General features: G+C 45.8%; 1 protein-coding gene and 1 long non-coding RNA gene across 2 annotated transcripts in view; one reads left to right on the top strand and one right to left on the bottom strand.

Annotated features, from left to right (window-relative positions):
* Positions 1–6,465: 6,465 nt before the first annotated feature.
* Positions 6,466–10,759, bottom strand: LOC132249952 (uncharacterized). Its single transcript, XR_009461495.1, has 3 exons — positions 10,174–10,759; positions 8,777–9,101; positions 6,466–8,572 (listed from the first exon to the last, which is right to left on the bottom strand). It is a non-coding gene; the product is annotated as an uncharacterized LOC132249952 (long non-coding RNA).
* Positions 10,760–10,862: 103 nt separating this feature from the next.
* The window catches only part of FAM107B (family with sequence similarity 107 member B), a 79,871-nt gene continuing 74,247 nt past the window's right edge, over positions 10,863–16,486 (top strand). Inside the window, exon 1 of the mRNA XM_014607514.3 lies at positions 10,863–10,993. The gene's annotated coding sequence lies outside the window, so the exon portion shown is untranslated. The remainder of the gene's footprint in view (positions 10,994–16,486) is intronic.

Raw genomic sequence — 16,486 nt, 5'->3', positions numbered from 1 at the left:
TTACCAGAGCTGGGTACTGTTCATTAGAAGCTTGCTGATGGAGGACCTTAGTCTTCTGAATGTTAAGTGTCAGTCCCATTTTCTTGTATGCCTTCTAAAAGTGTTGACCATTGCCTGAAGGTCTGCTTCTGAGTGACCACATACTACAGCATCATCAGCATACTGCAGCTCAGTGATTGAGGCTGGGGTGGTCTTGGTTTTGGCTCGGAGCTGGCTGAGGTTAAACAGCTTACCATCCATTCAATAGTTTAGCTCCACTGTGGCTGGAAGTTTGTTGGTGGCCAGATGTAGCATCGCTGCAAGGAATATTGAGAAGAGTGTTGGAGTGATGACATAACCTTGCTTAACTCCCACTTTAACCTCAAAGAGATCTGTGATAAATCCATTACTGAGAACCACTGCTTGCATACTGTCATGGAGCAGGCAGAGAATGGTGACAAATTTTGGTGATCCCACTGGACATGGTTATCAAGTCAGGAAGAAATACAGAATACTGTGTTAGACAGGCTATGCTTCAGGCACCTTTTCAAGTCCCCTCCCCATGTGGGGTAAGCAGAGTAGATGCTGAAGAGGGCTGACCAGTCACTGTTATAACTGCCAAATCGCACTCCTGTCTCATTCAGGTGCTAGATGACCTTCTTGTAACTGCTGGCTTCGTGCCAGTTTGTGACTAGGAGCTTCCAGACCTCACAATCCTGCTCCCATCACCATTAGCTGGTCACCAAAGGGCTTGAGGAATGTGTTAGAAAAGCTGTTTTCATGGAAGATGCCTGTGTGTGACTTCTTTTATTGTGGAGAAGCTGCTGCATATCAGCTTCCACATGGCTCTTGGCAGAACAGGACCTTGATCCGACGGCAAGCAGACCAAGACAACTCGGTCCACTGCAGACTACATTTGCCTTTGTAGCCATTGAGATTCTAACATTTTCTTCTGCTTGCTCTGCCGTTGAGTACTTGTAGACCCATGGCTGGGGGCTGGGCAGGCTTGTTATAGTGGTGACCTGTACTCGCCATGTCACATCAGCATCAAAGGATAATTGCAGCTTTTCAGGAGGGAAACCATTGACATCTGCTGTCCTCACATCTTGGTGGTACTGCCGCTGCTTGGTCCATGACTGCTTATTCATCAGATTTACCCCTGCTTATTTCATAATTTACCTTCCCTGAAGGTCATTCCATTATCTGGTACCTGTGCATGTGCTGGGTAGCAGTACAGCTCTGCCCCACAGGTCTCCCAAGTACAATGTAGTGCAGTATAAAGATACCCAAGATGTGCTAGCTCAGGCACTGAAAGTACATGAAACTCTGCATGGGCTAATTTACCTGGCTGAGAAGGCAGGATACAGGCTAGCTTGGGTATCTCTAAGTAGCCCTCCGTTGTGCCATGTTGATAAAGCCTTAGGACTCAAATGTACAGTAGAGCTTTGAAGGGTTTGGTTTCCCCCACCCCCATTCTTCAAATGAAGGTTTGCAAACTTGCTGGTGGTATATGTAGTTTTATGAACCAACTATGTAGGGATGCTGATGGGATCCAGCTGCACAGAGAATCCATGTCCTTTGAAGTAAAAGCTACAGCAAACAGCAGCATGGCTTGTCTTTTAATAGAGTAACCCACTTTGAACTAACGGGCTTGTGAACTATCTGGGTGTGAATGATTTGGGTTCTACTGTATTGGGTTGTGCAGCTCCCACTGACTTGTGAGTGCCTAGCCCTGGTCTCCCCATCTGCAGAACAGTGTTCAGATACCCTGATGATGGGCACACCACAAATAACCCAATGAGATGGGTATCCACTTATTTCATATGGATGCTGCAGCTTAACCAAAGTCTAGAAAACACTTTGCAAACCTGTCGTGAAAAAGGAAACAGACTCCCGATCCATCAGAACGCTTAAGCACATCTGTAACTCTAAACCCGAGTGATCCTTTTGAAGTCATCACAGCAAACCAAGAATGCTGAGAAAATCCAGTTTGATAGGTATGGCTTTACAGCACTTTTAGGAGTACCATAGATGGGGCAGTTTATCGTTTTTTCCAGACATAAAGGAACCAGTGCTTGACTGCTAGTTGAAGTGGGAAACTGGACATTTGTCAGGTTTAATTGCTACAAAGGCACCAGAGTGCAGCCAGTTAAAGTCTTACCCTGTATAAATGAAATAACTAACAAACACAAAGAGTAACCCCGTCGTCTCAAAGACTATTGCTTGTGGTCTCCTTTCTCTCCACTTACCCAGCAGCTGTATCCACCCTCAAAGTCTGCCTCCTCAGGGTCCCAGTCTAGTGTAAAATTCTCAGTGATCTCACTAGAAGCAAGTGCAGACCTTTTAGTGCTTGGCTTTACTTTCACACGTTGTGTGAGCAGCAAGCAAAAAGTGAGTGCCTGATCCAAAACCCTTTGAAGTCAGGCTTAACATTGACTCCAATGGGCTTTGGAGCAGGCCCTCAATTCCTGGCTTTCCTAAAAGCAAGTAGGTCCCCTGCAGCTGATGACACCTCCATATAAAGAATGTCAATATAGTGGAAATTATGTTGTAATTGTTCTCTAACATTTATGTATGGAAGCACTTAGTGGCCAATCAGATGGGAGACATTGTTTTAAGGGATGAAAAAAACCCACGTAGAAAATGAAAATATAAGATCATTTCAGTACGACACAATGCATATTTTACAGTTACGGGTATGATCTGTCCTTACTTACCACCTGTTAGATCTGTTCTGTTTAAAAACTGGGTTTCACTACTTGAATGCTTCATAGCATACTATATGCTCCCTCTTTGCACATTATGTTTATAGATTTAGTTTCAGATTATACACAGCCTCAGATATACTGGCTCGTTTAGTAAGAGCCTGTTTCCCTCTGTCAATCACAGTGTTACAATTTATAGTGAAACAATAAAAAGTTTAAGTGATTATAAGAAGAGAAGGCCAACACTGAAAGGATTGTATCAGTGTGTAATATAATAACTGAACACATACAAGTAACAAATATAAGGGAAGAGGCTGAAGGCAAAGGAAAAAGTCACACATTTTAGGTAGCATGTTGGATTTAAACCCATACATCATAAATGATGATGATGATAATCCTTAGCACTTCTATCAGTAAAACTCAAAGTGCTTTACAAAAGATATCAGTATCATTATCCCCATATTACACATGGGTAAACAGAAGCACAGAGGGACAAAGGACCACATCTATGGCACTGATTAAGCACCTAAATTGGTTTAGGCACCGAAATGCAATCCTAGTCTAGCCAGTTCAAGTCCGTGAAAAATGGTTAATGAATCTACTTTTTTGAGACTAAATAAACAGCAAGGGGGACCGAGAACTTCCCACTTCTGGATTAAATGCTTCAGGGACTTGAGTGGGGTGGAACGAGATTGGAGCCACAGTCCAACTTCTCTTAGAAACCAAGTAGATGGACCAGTATCTTGTCTGTAGTGACTTGTCCAAAGTCACTCCATGGCTGCAAGCAGACCCGGGTCTTCTGAGTTGGGTTCCAGGAAGTGCCGAGTTGCTGTCGTAAGGTCCTTGCAGGATAGTGGCCAACATGTAGGTGGTGATTAAAACAATTCCTAAAACAGTGCGCAAATAAAATGTGGCTGTTGGGAAGGTATATAGAATTCTCCCTTTTCCTGCTGCCTGTGGATTTAATGCATTTTGGATCCAACTGCGCATCATTAATCACAACGTGGAATATTTAAGCTGGAGGTCAGCCACAGGGGGCCAACTACAAACATATGGGATTTATCTATATCCCTCCTACATAAGGATGTAGTATACTAGAGAGTTAAGCCAGGGAGTATCTGCATCTACAGTATTCTGTGTTTTTCCAGCGTTCTTTGTGATTTGATTCAGAACCATTTCCGCTCATCATATACTTAAAAAGAGAGGAAACCAAGGTGGCATCCTGATCCTCATTATTGATACACAGGAAAACTCAGAGGAAATCCCTTTTACGCCCCAGGCTTTGTGAAAAGAAAATCCTGAAAACTAAGATTTAATGTTGTACAGCTCCTATATGGCAGATGTTTGTTCTGATACTTAATTGATGTCTCAGCAGATTTGTGGTATGGAAAAAAGTCCACAACAACCCACAGTCCTGTTGGTTTTAATTTAATAAATTTTAAAAGTCTAGAAAATTATGTTGAAAAAAAGCATATTTAAACAATGAGGTCCAGAATCTCATCTGATATAAATCAGTGTTTCTCCTTTGAAATCAATGAAACAACGTTGGCTTATACCAGCTGACTCTGTGTCCCATGTTGTTTTTGCAGCAGAAAGTACATTATCATTACCTGATATTGTTTTACAGTTGTATCTAGAGGCCAAGGTCAGGATGCTGTGCAGACACACACAGTCCCTGCCCCAAACAGTTTACAATTTAAGTAATGGATAAGTTTTTCTTTACTTTTGCATTTAGATTTTAAAAGATGTATAGCTACAAACAGGAAAAAAATCCAGATACTAAATAGAAAAATACCAAGTGATCACATTACGTCTGTCTCCTGATGTTTATCAAGTGAAATGACTATATACTTTTGGCCATAAATATCAATAAAAAGGAGGTATAGCTTGTTAAATATTTCCAGGATATCTTTCAGTCTTGGAGTTCCTCTGAAGTACAGCCAGTTTTTTCCTGGATTCCAGTACAATATTTGCGAGAGAAGATGATAGCTTCTTAAATGTTTCCAGAGGGACGACTCTAGGGTTAGTGCATAAGAGAATGAATGAGGAGTCAGGACAGTAGAAACTTCTTCCTAGCCACCACTGTTCTGTCATTTCAGCTTTCTGTGTCTTCCATCCTTTGTCCTTCAGGTCTATGTAGAGTGTCAAATTGTCAAGGCTGCACCTTCTCTAAGTGTCTAGCACAATGGTGACCCAGTTTTCTTTGGGATCTCTAAATGTTATTACAGGAAATAGTTAATAGATACATACAAAAATATGTGAAATGTAAAATAAAAATGGTGAGAGGCAAGAATTTCCTAGGATGATAGCTTTTATTAGATCAACTGTATAGTTGGTCATTCATGAAGGATGTCTTACATTTGAAAGCTTGTCTAACTCCATACCAACAAAAGTTATCATGCTAAGAAATCCTTGCCTCTCACATAATTTCTGGACCATCGTGGCTACAATATGATTCTTAGGCTAGGGACAGAAATTACACATAACCTGGTTTAAGTGATCAGAAACTGGTTTAAACCTGTGACAAAACAGAAGCTCAGTGCACATAAACCAATTTCAAAATGGCTGAAACTGATTTAAGATAAACCTGGCTGAATGTAGTATCAGGCTTAACTGATTTGGGTCAAGCTGGTTTATGAAACTTATGTCCCAGACCCCTTTCTGGTTCAAGTTAAATCACAGTCCCCCAGCATGCTATGCAGCCCTGAGCTGGGCTGTGCTGTCTGCTCCAGAGAGCAGGGCTGACCCCACCCCTCTGCTCCCTAGCTGGAGCAGTGAGGGCTGGCTGACAAGGGGGGCGGGGGCAGGCTGGCTGGAGATGCACAGGGGGAACAACTGGGGGAGGAGGGACTGTCCCCCTAGGCAAACCCCAGCTGGGGTTTGGGGCCAGGGAGGGTGATTAAACACCCCTTCCCCTGCTTAAACTTACTGCTGGCTGCAACTGTGGGCTACAAATCCCAGAGGCACCTGGAAGCAGGAAGAGGAAGTGATCAACTCTGCAGAGTCCTGCTGCTGTAATTCTGGACTGCAAATCCCAGAGATCTCAGGGGCAGCAGGAAGAGGAAATAAATACACCCAGAGAGCTGTACTCTAGCATGCTGAGGCTTGTGGCCTGAGCCACTGCAGGCATGTGGCTGCATTTCATACATTCATAGATTCATAAATGTAGGGTCAGAGGGGACCTGAGCAGATTATCAAGTCCGACCCCCTGCCATGGGCAGGAATGAATACTGGGCTCATATGACCCCCCACTAAGTTAAGCTCATATGACCTCAGCTAGGTAGTAATCAAGCCTCCTTTTAAAGACCCCTAAGAGAGGAGCCAGCACTACTTCCCTTGGAAGCTGGTTCCAGATCCTGGCCACCCTGACTGAGAAGTAGTGCCTCCTGATGTCTAGCCTGAACCTACTCTCAATCAGCTTGTGGCTATTATTCCTTGTTACTCCGGGAGGCGAGTGGGGGAACAGGGTCTCACCCATTCCCCTCTGGTCTTCCCCCTGGTAAGTTTACAGACTGCCACTAGATCCCCTCTCAGCCTTTTCTTGTGGAGGCTGAACAGGTTCAGGTCTTGTAGCCTCTCCTCATAGGGCCTGCAATGCTGCCCCCAATCATGTAAGTGTCCCTCCTCTGGGCCCTCTCGATGCTGGCCATATCCCTCCTGAAGTGCAGCACCCAGGATTTCCTGAATCAAAGGTAAATAGATGTCTGTTCACTTCTGTTTCAATTTAATCTGTGCAGTTTAGACTAACCTGCCAAGACTGAATTGATTCAGCATCCGGCTTTTTGAGTGTCTGTATCTAGCTCTACACTACCATTAAGGCTATGGACATGCAACCAACTTACCATAGGGCCAAAGGACCCCTGACCTAACCTGTATTAGCTACTGTATGGTACATGCTTTTACCTGTGGAAGTGGAAGTTAAACTCCTGTAGCTTAGCTCTTAGTGAAAAAGGGGTAAATTACCACAGTTCAGCTTTCACTTACCATGTAGTAGGAGTATGCACTTTGGACTAGCTGATGCCCAGTTAAGCCCCACCTTTTTTTATCCCTCAGTAAATTATGTATATACCCATGCCTGTAAGTGGCAAGGCAGACATTTGGAAAAGCCAGGTTATGGTTGTGCATGCAACATGAATTCACTTTCCTTGTGCAGTAAGTTTGAATGTCTGCTTGTATATTATTTTATCCAAAGGACCCAACTTTATTCAGTGCATAGGATGGATTGCACTCACTGAATGGACAATTGTTCCTTATTTGTCTTAAAATTTTTCATTCAATGTTTGACCTCTTATCATGTCGAGTGCACACTGTCCAAACATGCACTGATTACAGAATTGCTATTTTTTCTTGGTGCTTTCCATATAGTATCTGAGTACTCCATGTACATGAACAAATGTGCTTTCCCAAAAATCCTTGCGAGGGGAACTGCTATCACCTCTGTTCTACCGATTGGAGGAGGGGGGCTGAGATGCTAAATGATAAAGGTGAAATTGTCAAAATTGTGAACTAAGGCTTCAGGCCTACTCGATCTGAGATACTGACAGGCCGGTTTGTGAGAGTACATTGCATTTTATAGCATTTTGTTTTGTTTGACATCATTTGTATTTAGAGAGATGTTTAGACCATCGGATTCTAGCATCTGAGGTTCGTTCACTGGCCCTTTACCAATGTGATATATGCTATCACCTGCTCAGTGCCTTTCTGCGCTCTACATTGGATGGACAGACAGGCACAAAGGGCACCAAGCTGACATCAAGTCCAGAAACGCACGCAAATTTAGGGCAAAACACTTTAGTTTCCCTGGACATTCTGTCACAGGCCTCAGAATAGCTGTTCTTAAACTTTTAATTGTGGAACAAGAAATCATCCACAGCCTGGATTGCGTGAAGTATACAATAAACAGGGACTACAGATTCTTATCCCATTGCCTGGATTAGCTTTTATGTCCCTGTGGGTTTATTGCTCTGCGTTCTTTCCAGCCCCTTCTGCCCGTCTCAGCACTGCCCTCTCCCTTTGCCCACCCCCTTCCCTGTCTTTTGTGTTTAGATCATTCCTCTTTGATAGCCAGTTTCCTGCATGCCCTTTCCTAGCGTCTGTTGAAGTGAGCTGTGACTCATGAAAGCTTATTTATCTCTGATCAGTTAGTCTACAATATGCGTGTTGAACTCCCCCAGCTTGCAGGCCAGATTCAGCCTGCAGGGCTCCCCATGGGTCTGTGGCATGCTAGATTGGGCACACAGGGGGGCATGGGGTCCAATCCTGACCCAGGACGATGGTGCAGGGCCCCAGGGCCTGATGCTGGAGCCAGGCAGGAGTGGCACAAGGCCTGATCTGAGCATGCAAGCCTGATCCTGGCATGCAGGGTCTGATTAGGGTGGTCATTTATACTTTCAATGCTTTGTCCCCTGTCCATTTCTGAATGAGGAAGGACAGCAGAAAGTCCTGTTTTTCAGTTCATTGGTGGAAATATATGTCAATCATTTGTCCTTGTGATTCTGTTGGCTGTGCTAAAGGGAGGTGCACAGCCAGGAGATCCATCTAGGGAGGTATGGAAGGAGGGAGGAAGGTAGTGGCTCCGCCCCTTGCTGCTGATTGGCCACAGGGCTCAATGGCCCCACCCCTCGCTGAGGAAGTGGCGGCCCCATCCCTCACCACTGATTGGCTAAGGGGGCCAAGGGGCTGTCCTGTATTCCTGGGATGCGTCAGTGGCCACTCTAGGTCGGATCCAGCCTGCAGATGGGCCCTGCACCTCTCGTCTTGGCCCATGGGGCCAAAAGGTTGAAGAGCGCTGGTGCATAAGGTGCACATGTACTCTGCCTTCTGCCCTTTGTCCTGGTGGGAGCGTCGCGCTCCTGCTGTTCTGAATTCTCGCGTTCCAAACGGGGCACCTGGGAAATAAGGACTGCACAATTAGCAACCACCCTTGAAAAATGCTGGCTTAAGTGACTTTCACGGGAACTTGGCGGCAGTCTTATTTCATAGTAAAGAAATAGTTTTACAAAGCACCCAGGCACCTTTAGTGACCTCAAGTGTCAACCTACAACCTACACCCAAGTGCCAAGTCATCCTGTCTGGGGATAAGGATACCTTACCCTTTTGGGGGGGGAAAAGAAAATCCAGTGCTTCCAACTGCACCCTAATCCACGTCACCCTTTGGGGGACATGGATGTGGTGGTATCAGCTGGGTAGAAAGAGTGCCACCTAATGAGCCTCCAGCACCATATCAGCCAGCTACTGCTACTGCTGCTTTTTTTTTGTTTTAACTTCTCCCATATTCAATATTGCTTAATGCTCAACACTGCTTAGCTAATTAGGTCACAGCCCGAGACATTGGGTTGAGTGCCTGTCCCCGTCTTCAGCACGGCTTGAGATGCTGCAGTCCTCGCAGCCAGGATTGAGTGGAATCCAAGCCCATGACTGAAAAATAAAAAAACAAAAGTTTCCTAGTGATGAATATACACAGGGGCTAGCGGACTCCAAGTATGCACACCATTTTTTCCAATAAGCACGTCATCCCAGAAGGTTCATTTTTTATTGTGCATTTCCAAAAACTATCCATAATATCGTTCCAGATTCTCCTTCACTTCTCCACCAAGTATTACTCGTTATGAAACAAGATTTCGTAACCTATTGTACCTCTGCCTTTCAGAAACTCTGTAATGAGCTGTGAGATCCTAGCAGGTTCGGGGCAGGGGGCTTCGTTTTCATTTTGGGGGTGGTAGCAATATCAGGAGGGGTTGGTGCGGAGCAGTAATGTTTTTGGATAAAGAAAAGACAGAAGAAAGAAATGAGGGAAAGGGAAGTTAAACAAAAACCCAGTTTGCAATTTCTCCTCTGCAGGAACAAAAAAAGGGAATGAGTCATTTTCTCAAGTGAAACAGGTCACCCAAGGGGTTTAATGCCTTGGCCTGCCTTTTTCCCTCCCCCACCCCAGCCTTAAATTCACTGCAGTTTGATCCTAACTCTGTTCTCTTGCAAGACAGAAACCACCACGATGTCAGGGAACGAGCCCCGATTTACGGTTCTCAACCTGCGCGTAACACTCGAACGCGTTGGAATTACGCTGGCAACATGAAACTCGGGCTCTTTTCTCTTCTGTTTTACCCTCTCTCATGCCCAGTGTCCTTCTGCTGTTGGGAGGTACGGCCACACAAACAACTGATGGGAGGGCGAGCTGAGCTGCCAGCTCACAGCTCTAGCTCACTGCTGCCTCTTCCCCCATGATGAATCCCTGGCTGACAGTGGGGAAAACCACCACCTCCTCATCGCCTCAGTGTTCACACCCTCCTGCTTATGTGTTTGTGTAGCCAGACCCTCGTTTGTAGCGCTTGGTGCTCCAGGTCTCGCCGTGCTAGGTGCTGTACAACTTCTTATGGAGACAACCTCTGCCCCCAAGAGTTTACAATGTGAAAAGACAGAGGGTGAGCAGAAGACATTGTTAACCTATATTTTACTGATGATGAACCGGCAGAAAGATTAGGTGATTTACCCAAAGCCATCGGGACAGCCTGCCTGCCAGAGCCACAAAAATGATCCCACGTCTCCCTGAATCCCATTCCAGGGCTTTGGCTGCACAAGGAGGCAGGAGCACAGCACTCCCAATGCACCTCCGCAGGCCGTGATGCACCTCCACAGGCCACGTGGTGGGGATGTGACACACACACACACACACACACACACACACACACACACACACACTCTCTCTCTCTCTCTCTCTCAAACATCTTTCAGTCCCTGTTGCGCAGCAGACTCTGGTTCCCAGGAACAAGTGCTGCATTCCCCCCCCATGCCTACATTACACACTCAAGTCTCTCACATTTTCCTTCCCCCCTCCTTTCTTCATAGATCCACAAAGATACCCCGCAGTGCCTGCATTCACATGCACCCCCTCTCTGCTCTTGCATGCACACGCACCCTACTCCGCTTGTATTCACACCCTACCCCACTCCTGCTTGCATTCACGCACACACTTGTAGTCACACCCCCCCGCTTGCATTCACCCCGACCCCGGTGCCTCCATTCATTCACCCCGGCAGCTCCTGGCGCACAACAAAGGCCGTGGCCGGGCGGGGAGGCGGGAGCGGGGCGGAGCCACATGCCCGGGTCCGGCCCCGCCCCGCCCCGCCCCGCCCCGCCCCTTGCACGAGCCGGGCTGGGCGTGCGCGAGCGCGGGCGGGCGGGCAGAGCCGAGCCGAGCCGAGCCGGGCCGAGCGGGAGCGGGTGCGGGTCCGTGGCGGTCCGGTCGGAGAGCAGCGCCCCGGGCCGGGAAGGTGCCCCGTGTGTGTGGGGCAGAGCAGCGCGGAGGCGAGGTGGGTGTCGTGCCCGGGTGTCTCCCTCTCTCTGGCTCTTACTTCGCACACAAAGGCTCCTGCTTTGCGGGGCGGGCGGGGGTGCATTTGCCGCGGGATCCAGCCCTGCCCCCGGGACAAGAAGAGGGGCTCAGGGCCAGGGTGGGGGACACCGTCCTCTCTCAGCAGCTGCATTTACTTGAGCAGAAATAGATTTCTTTTAAAAAAAAACCCAACAAAACCCCCTCTCCCTTGTGCTGCCAGGCTGCCCATGTGAGTCAGGGAAGCAGCAGCAGGTCGGGGGCTTTCATTGAGGATTGGGGCTGGGGGAGAAGCCCAGGGCTGGGCAGGGGGAATGGCCTTGGCCCCCCACCCCCACAGCCCCCAGGGGCTCTTTGTCCGCGCTGCTTTTGGGGGTGTCTGTTAGTGCCGCCAGACCAGAACTGCTCCTTGAGGAGGACAGGATGCTTCATGAGCCCATGGGGTAGATCCTGAGCTAGATCTGGTTCTGCAGCCAGGGATCCTGGGCAGGGAGGCATTTAAATCTGGAGCAGGATGGTGATTTTTTTTTTTTTTTTTTTTGGTTTAATGGAGGGTTTTCCTTGCTTTTTTTGGGGGGGCTTCCACACGTTGCAAAGCTCGTGGAGTATTTTTGTGCGCCAGCCAGGATCTCCGAAGTAATTTCTGTCTCTGTTTCCTGACTCTTCTTCCAGCCTCTCTGTCTTTTTCTGTTTAACTTTTGAAAGACTAAAAGCAAGCAGCATGCAGCTTCCTTTCTTTTTCTATGCTTCACAGCAGTCTGGTACGGCTAACGTAGCTATGTGATGATGGGATGAGAGCCGTGGGTACTGTAGGTAGGTTGGTCTTCGTTACTTAATCCTGCCACTGAAGGATGATTTCTTGTAAAAATATTATGTAATAGGTACATCTTTAGAGGTGATCTATAATAACGTCTGCTCATGATTGCAATTATGATGGACTCGGGCAAGGGGGATAGGTATCCTTTATCAGTTATACAAACTTATGGTGGGGAAATCCCTTGGTAGTAAACCATAAATACGTGTCCTTTCTGTCAGCATTTCCCGTAACGGACTTGGGGGTTTCATTTGATTTTCATAGCAGGTTGCATTGAAATCCAGTATAAAGGTAATAGCACAAATGTCCTTTTATTATTAAAATGTGTACTTGTGCTTGAGTTAGAGGTGGTAGTGGTTAGAAGAAGGGGGCATGTAACTTTAATATTTAAACTTTACTTTTTTCATTGCTTGGTGCCTTGATTTTGAGGTGTGCAAGAGCTGTGCGTGATGCGGGGTGTGTAGGCTTGACGACCCTATTAGCATTTTCCTTACAAAGTAGTACAAGATGCGCGTGTTGTGCCTGAAGTTGAGCACACGTGTCCATCTGTAGCAAACTTAGAAGGAGACGGGAACATGCGAGTTTCGGTTTCACTGAGACTTTCCATGGTAAAATTAAAACGCGGTAACGAGAAACGTATTCTGGAATGAGTTTAATTGAGTTGCGTGCAGTTCATGATGAAAACATTTTTCATCAAGACACTTTTGGCAGTAGGCTATTACTCATTTTGATTTGTGAATACTTGTATCAAGTCCTGTGGCAGTGACTAGGATATTTTTCACTACTGTTATTAATTTGGCAGAATTAGGGATGCATATTGTGTACATTTGAGTAGTTGCTCGTGGTTTTTGTGTGAGCCTGTAGGCACTTAAAGGAAACACAGATAACCGCCTTCTTCAAGTTGCTTTTTGAATTGAAGTGGGCAGTCACAACCTTTCATCTTTTAACCATGCGTCGCATGGTACCATGCGGAGGGGGTGGTGCATCCTAAGAGCGATAACCGCTTGCTTGCTGTCAACCGTAACTGGCTCAGTATCAACAAACAGTTGTTTGCTCACCTGAACATTATCTTAGTCATTATTACAAATATTGAGAAACATTGCTCCTTTTCCTCCTTTCCCTCCTTTCATTGCATCAAAGTAGCTTTTGGGTCAACTTGATCCTGAGTGTTAGTCTGTTGACGTCGGTGGAATTGTGCCAGGGATAATTTGGCATGCTAAGCCTGACTTCTGTTCTTCAGGACCTAAGAAATTCAGTGTAATATTACTCAAGCGCTGAGGATAAAATAGTAGTATTACTTATTACAGTGTTACAGTGATGCGTAATAAGTGCTAGGGCAGAGAGGAAAGACGGCTTGGAGTCTTCCAGTCCGACCCTCTTTATTCTTTCCACTTACTTTCTCCCATCCCTTAATTTACCATCGTGCTTTTTTTTTTGTATTTCCCCAGTCTTGGCATCTTTTTCTTTCTTCATAATTCAGTAGAACTTCCTCTGAACTCCACTTCACCTTGAGCACTTGCTGCTTTTGAGAGTAACTGTACCGAGGCACCTTGCAGTAACGGTTCACAGCTCGGTAAATGAAGAAGTTCTGGCTCTGAATGTCTTTGGTGTCCCAAGGAGAAATGCATGACTTATTTTGTCACACGCTGATCTGTGCAGTCACGATGCTGAGTGCTTTTGCTGAGGGCCAGAGTTTTCTTTTAGAAAATTGTCTAAGGTAGCTGCCAGGCTTGGGACAGCCTGGGTGAATAGATCCAAAGGTTCAGTGAATTTTTTTTCTATACCATTGTGTGAAGGTAAGGTATCAGTGCTTTGCCAAGGAGATGCCAAGGAGGAGTATTGTTTTACAGGGTTGAATACAGCATTCTTCATAAGGGCAGAGGAAGCAGAACAATGTACAAAGGAAGAAAGAGTTGGGGCAAAAGTGAGCATTTTTGTGCGCTAGCTAAAGAAAATGGAGAGGTAGAAAGATGCAACTAGGGGAAAAGGAATAGGATAGAATATGAATGGCAAACTCAGCAAAACAGAATGGTTTGAAGCTGGGATCATAGAGTATCCCTGAAGGATGCAGTTCTGGATGGAAGAGACGGTTCAAATTAGAGCGGCCTCTCACTTAGGTATTTATGTGACCTCTGCTAGCCTTATATCTGAGTACCTCAGAATTTTTTTCTTTAACGTACTCATCCATACAACATACCAGTGAGGTAGGGAGGTGTTATTTTCTCCCTTCCCTACATTTTACAGATGAGAAGGCTAAGGCACTAAAAATTTACTGAGTTGCTCCAGGTAGCAAAGAAGGAACTTGTGCCCTGGTCTCTCAAGTGCTTGGCCAGTGCTGTAACCTTCTAATCATCCTTTCTCTTTCCACAAATTGTAAGAAATGAAGCAAAGTGACATGGCCCAGACTGACTGAGTAGAAGGGCGTGAAAACCAGTTTGCCTTGTTGGACGTGTTGCCAGTTCATTGTGGTACGTATAGCGGTCACGTGAAGTACAAATTCATATGGATGTTTCATTAGAGGGGCCACAAGGCTGAGGAGTTGCTGAATTGGCAGGTGTTTACTGGGAAGTTTTTTGACGCACAACTCATTTAGGAGAGGAAGAATGTCCTGGGAAGCACTTTGCTTTCTACTCAGTGGCCTGTACAAATGGGTCTCTTGACTGGGCATTGGGAACGCAATTGCTCTGTTCCATCTGTTACATGAGCCTGGGAACCATTCATTGCAACGTGTTTCCTATATTGCTTTGAGGGTAGACCCTAATTCCCAACAGGTTTATCATTCCATTAAAAAAAATGGCAAGAAACCGGCCATACAGTTGCCTAGTCCCCTACCTGCTCACTAATGTAGATGCAAAAACAGTACTGTTTTTATTCATCTGTGTTTTGTCCCAGCTGTGAACCCATCTGAGTGACTGTGAGCTGTATGGCCGTACAGAACTGAGCCCAGAACTTTTCTGTATGGAGAAATTTTTGAAAACGACTTAAACTTGAGAGCAGGAAGTCCTGTTATGTCTGAGAGGAGAAGGAAGGTGGCAGCTTAGTTCTGTAATGGTCATCTTCAGATCTCTTGTAGAGAGCCCAGGTGGTACTCCTAAGATTAGTGATTTCAGGTGTAAGTAGGTCTGAAACAATTCTCTCTCGCACAGCATTGAGGTTAGCACTTGGGTAGTTTTGCAAAATCCATTTAATCCTCGCCGTTTGTTGCACAACATGTTTCAAACTGGCAAGCCACCTCTGTACGCAACTCTGCAATGAAATGTCTATGCAGAGAAAAGATGTTGGTAAAGCAGCAGGTTTTTTTTTTTTGTTTTGTTTTAATTTCAAGTTTCTAGATTGTGGGTAACAATAAATACTTCACAAGGACTTGGGGGTCTGTGTGTGCAGAACTCCCCCCAGTTGAGCCCAGTATTTTGAACAAAGAGGCTGTCATTCCCTGCCCTGCCTTGGCATGTTGGTGTTTCTGATGGCCCGCTGCAACTCACCTTCTCATAAGGAGTTCAACCGTTTTCTTGCACTCAGCCTCCTTTGATTTTACCATCTAGTAAATCATCAACCAGGGCAGGTGTCTGTTATTTCTCAGCCAGGGAAGAGACTGCAAACACTGCCCTTTGTGCCATTTTCCTGCTTACCTTGAGAAACCCAGGATTATTATGTCTTGGCCTGTCTGGATTCATGTTGGTAGACCTTACTGCCTTTTGGACAGGGGCATGATGTTTTCTAAAGAAAAGGTGAAGCAATGCGGTCAGTTAGGAACCGAGTGACGTTTCTGAGAGCGAAAGTGCCTCTGTGTCCTAATGTAAGGGCAGCACCTCTACACGCAAGGGGGATTATAGGTTTTATATTCCATCTGCTGGCATATCCCAGTTTTCTACCATATCGGCCCATTGTGACAAGCTATGTTGAAGTAGCAAGAAGGGGATTTGGAGTGGTTCTTTCCACTGGAAGTATTGGATGGCTTCACCCAGGGCTTTATAGCATCACTTTGGTCCTCCACATTCAAAGGAATTTCAGCTTTGCAATAAGTTAGGATACTGAAATCTGCAGGATCCTTCTCGGGGAATAACCTCATGTCTAATTGTGGCTGGATCGCTTCCTTTGGCTCTGCAATCAAAGTGCACCTCAGTGCTAGATATGCGATCTGTGAAATGGGCTAGCATTACTGTGGGTTTCCTTTCCCAGAAAGTAACTTAGCGTATTTGTTCCCCCTCTCTCTGTAGAAAGGAGCTAGCTTGTCCCTGCTGGTGCCTGTTAACTCAGAGCCCAGTTGCATCTGCTTCTCAAGGAATCGGAGCCAGTCAAAGGTAACTTATACCAATGGCATCCAGTGGAGATTTTTTTTTTTCTTTGGCAAAAGGGAGGGTATTGGGGTTTTTATCAGGGGATATAATAGAACGATTCTTTCAGTGCCTGGTGGGTACAGTGAATGGGAATTCATGTGACCTCGTGTATATATGCCATCTTTTGTTCTACTGAAAATAATGAAATGGAATTAACAGCCCTGGGTATTCAAGAGGGCGTGATGAGAAGTGGGTCAGGCATGTTTTTTTCCTACATAAATACTGTTCAGATTTAGGCCAGCATCGATGCAGGATACTTCTAAGCAACCGTCAGAGATTTCTAAACAGGCAGCACATCTGAAAACCTAAGCTGTGTTGGACC

The sequence above is a fragment of the Alligator mississippiensis genome, chromosome 4 (genome assembly GCF_030867095.1).
Source record: "Alligator mississippiensis isolate rAllMis1 chromosome 4, rAllMis1, whole genome shotgun sequence".
Taxonomy (NCBI): domain Eukaryota; kingdom Metazoa; phylum Chordata; order Crocodylia; family Alligatoridae; genus Alligator; species Alligator mississippiensis.
The sequence above is the reverse complement of the archived record's forward strand: the minus strand, read 5'-3'. Positions and strand labels throughout refer to the sequence as shown.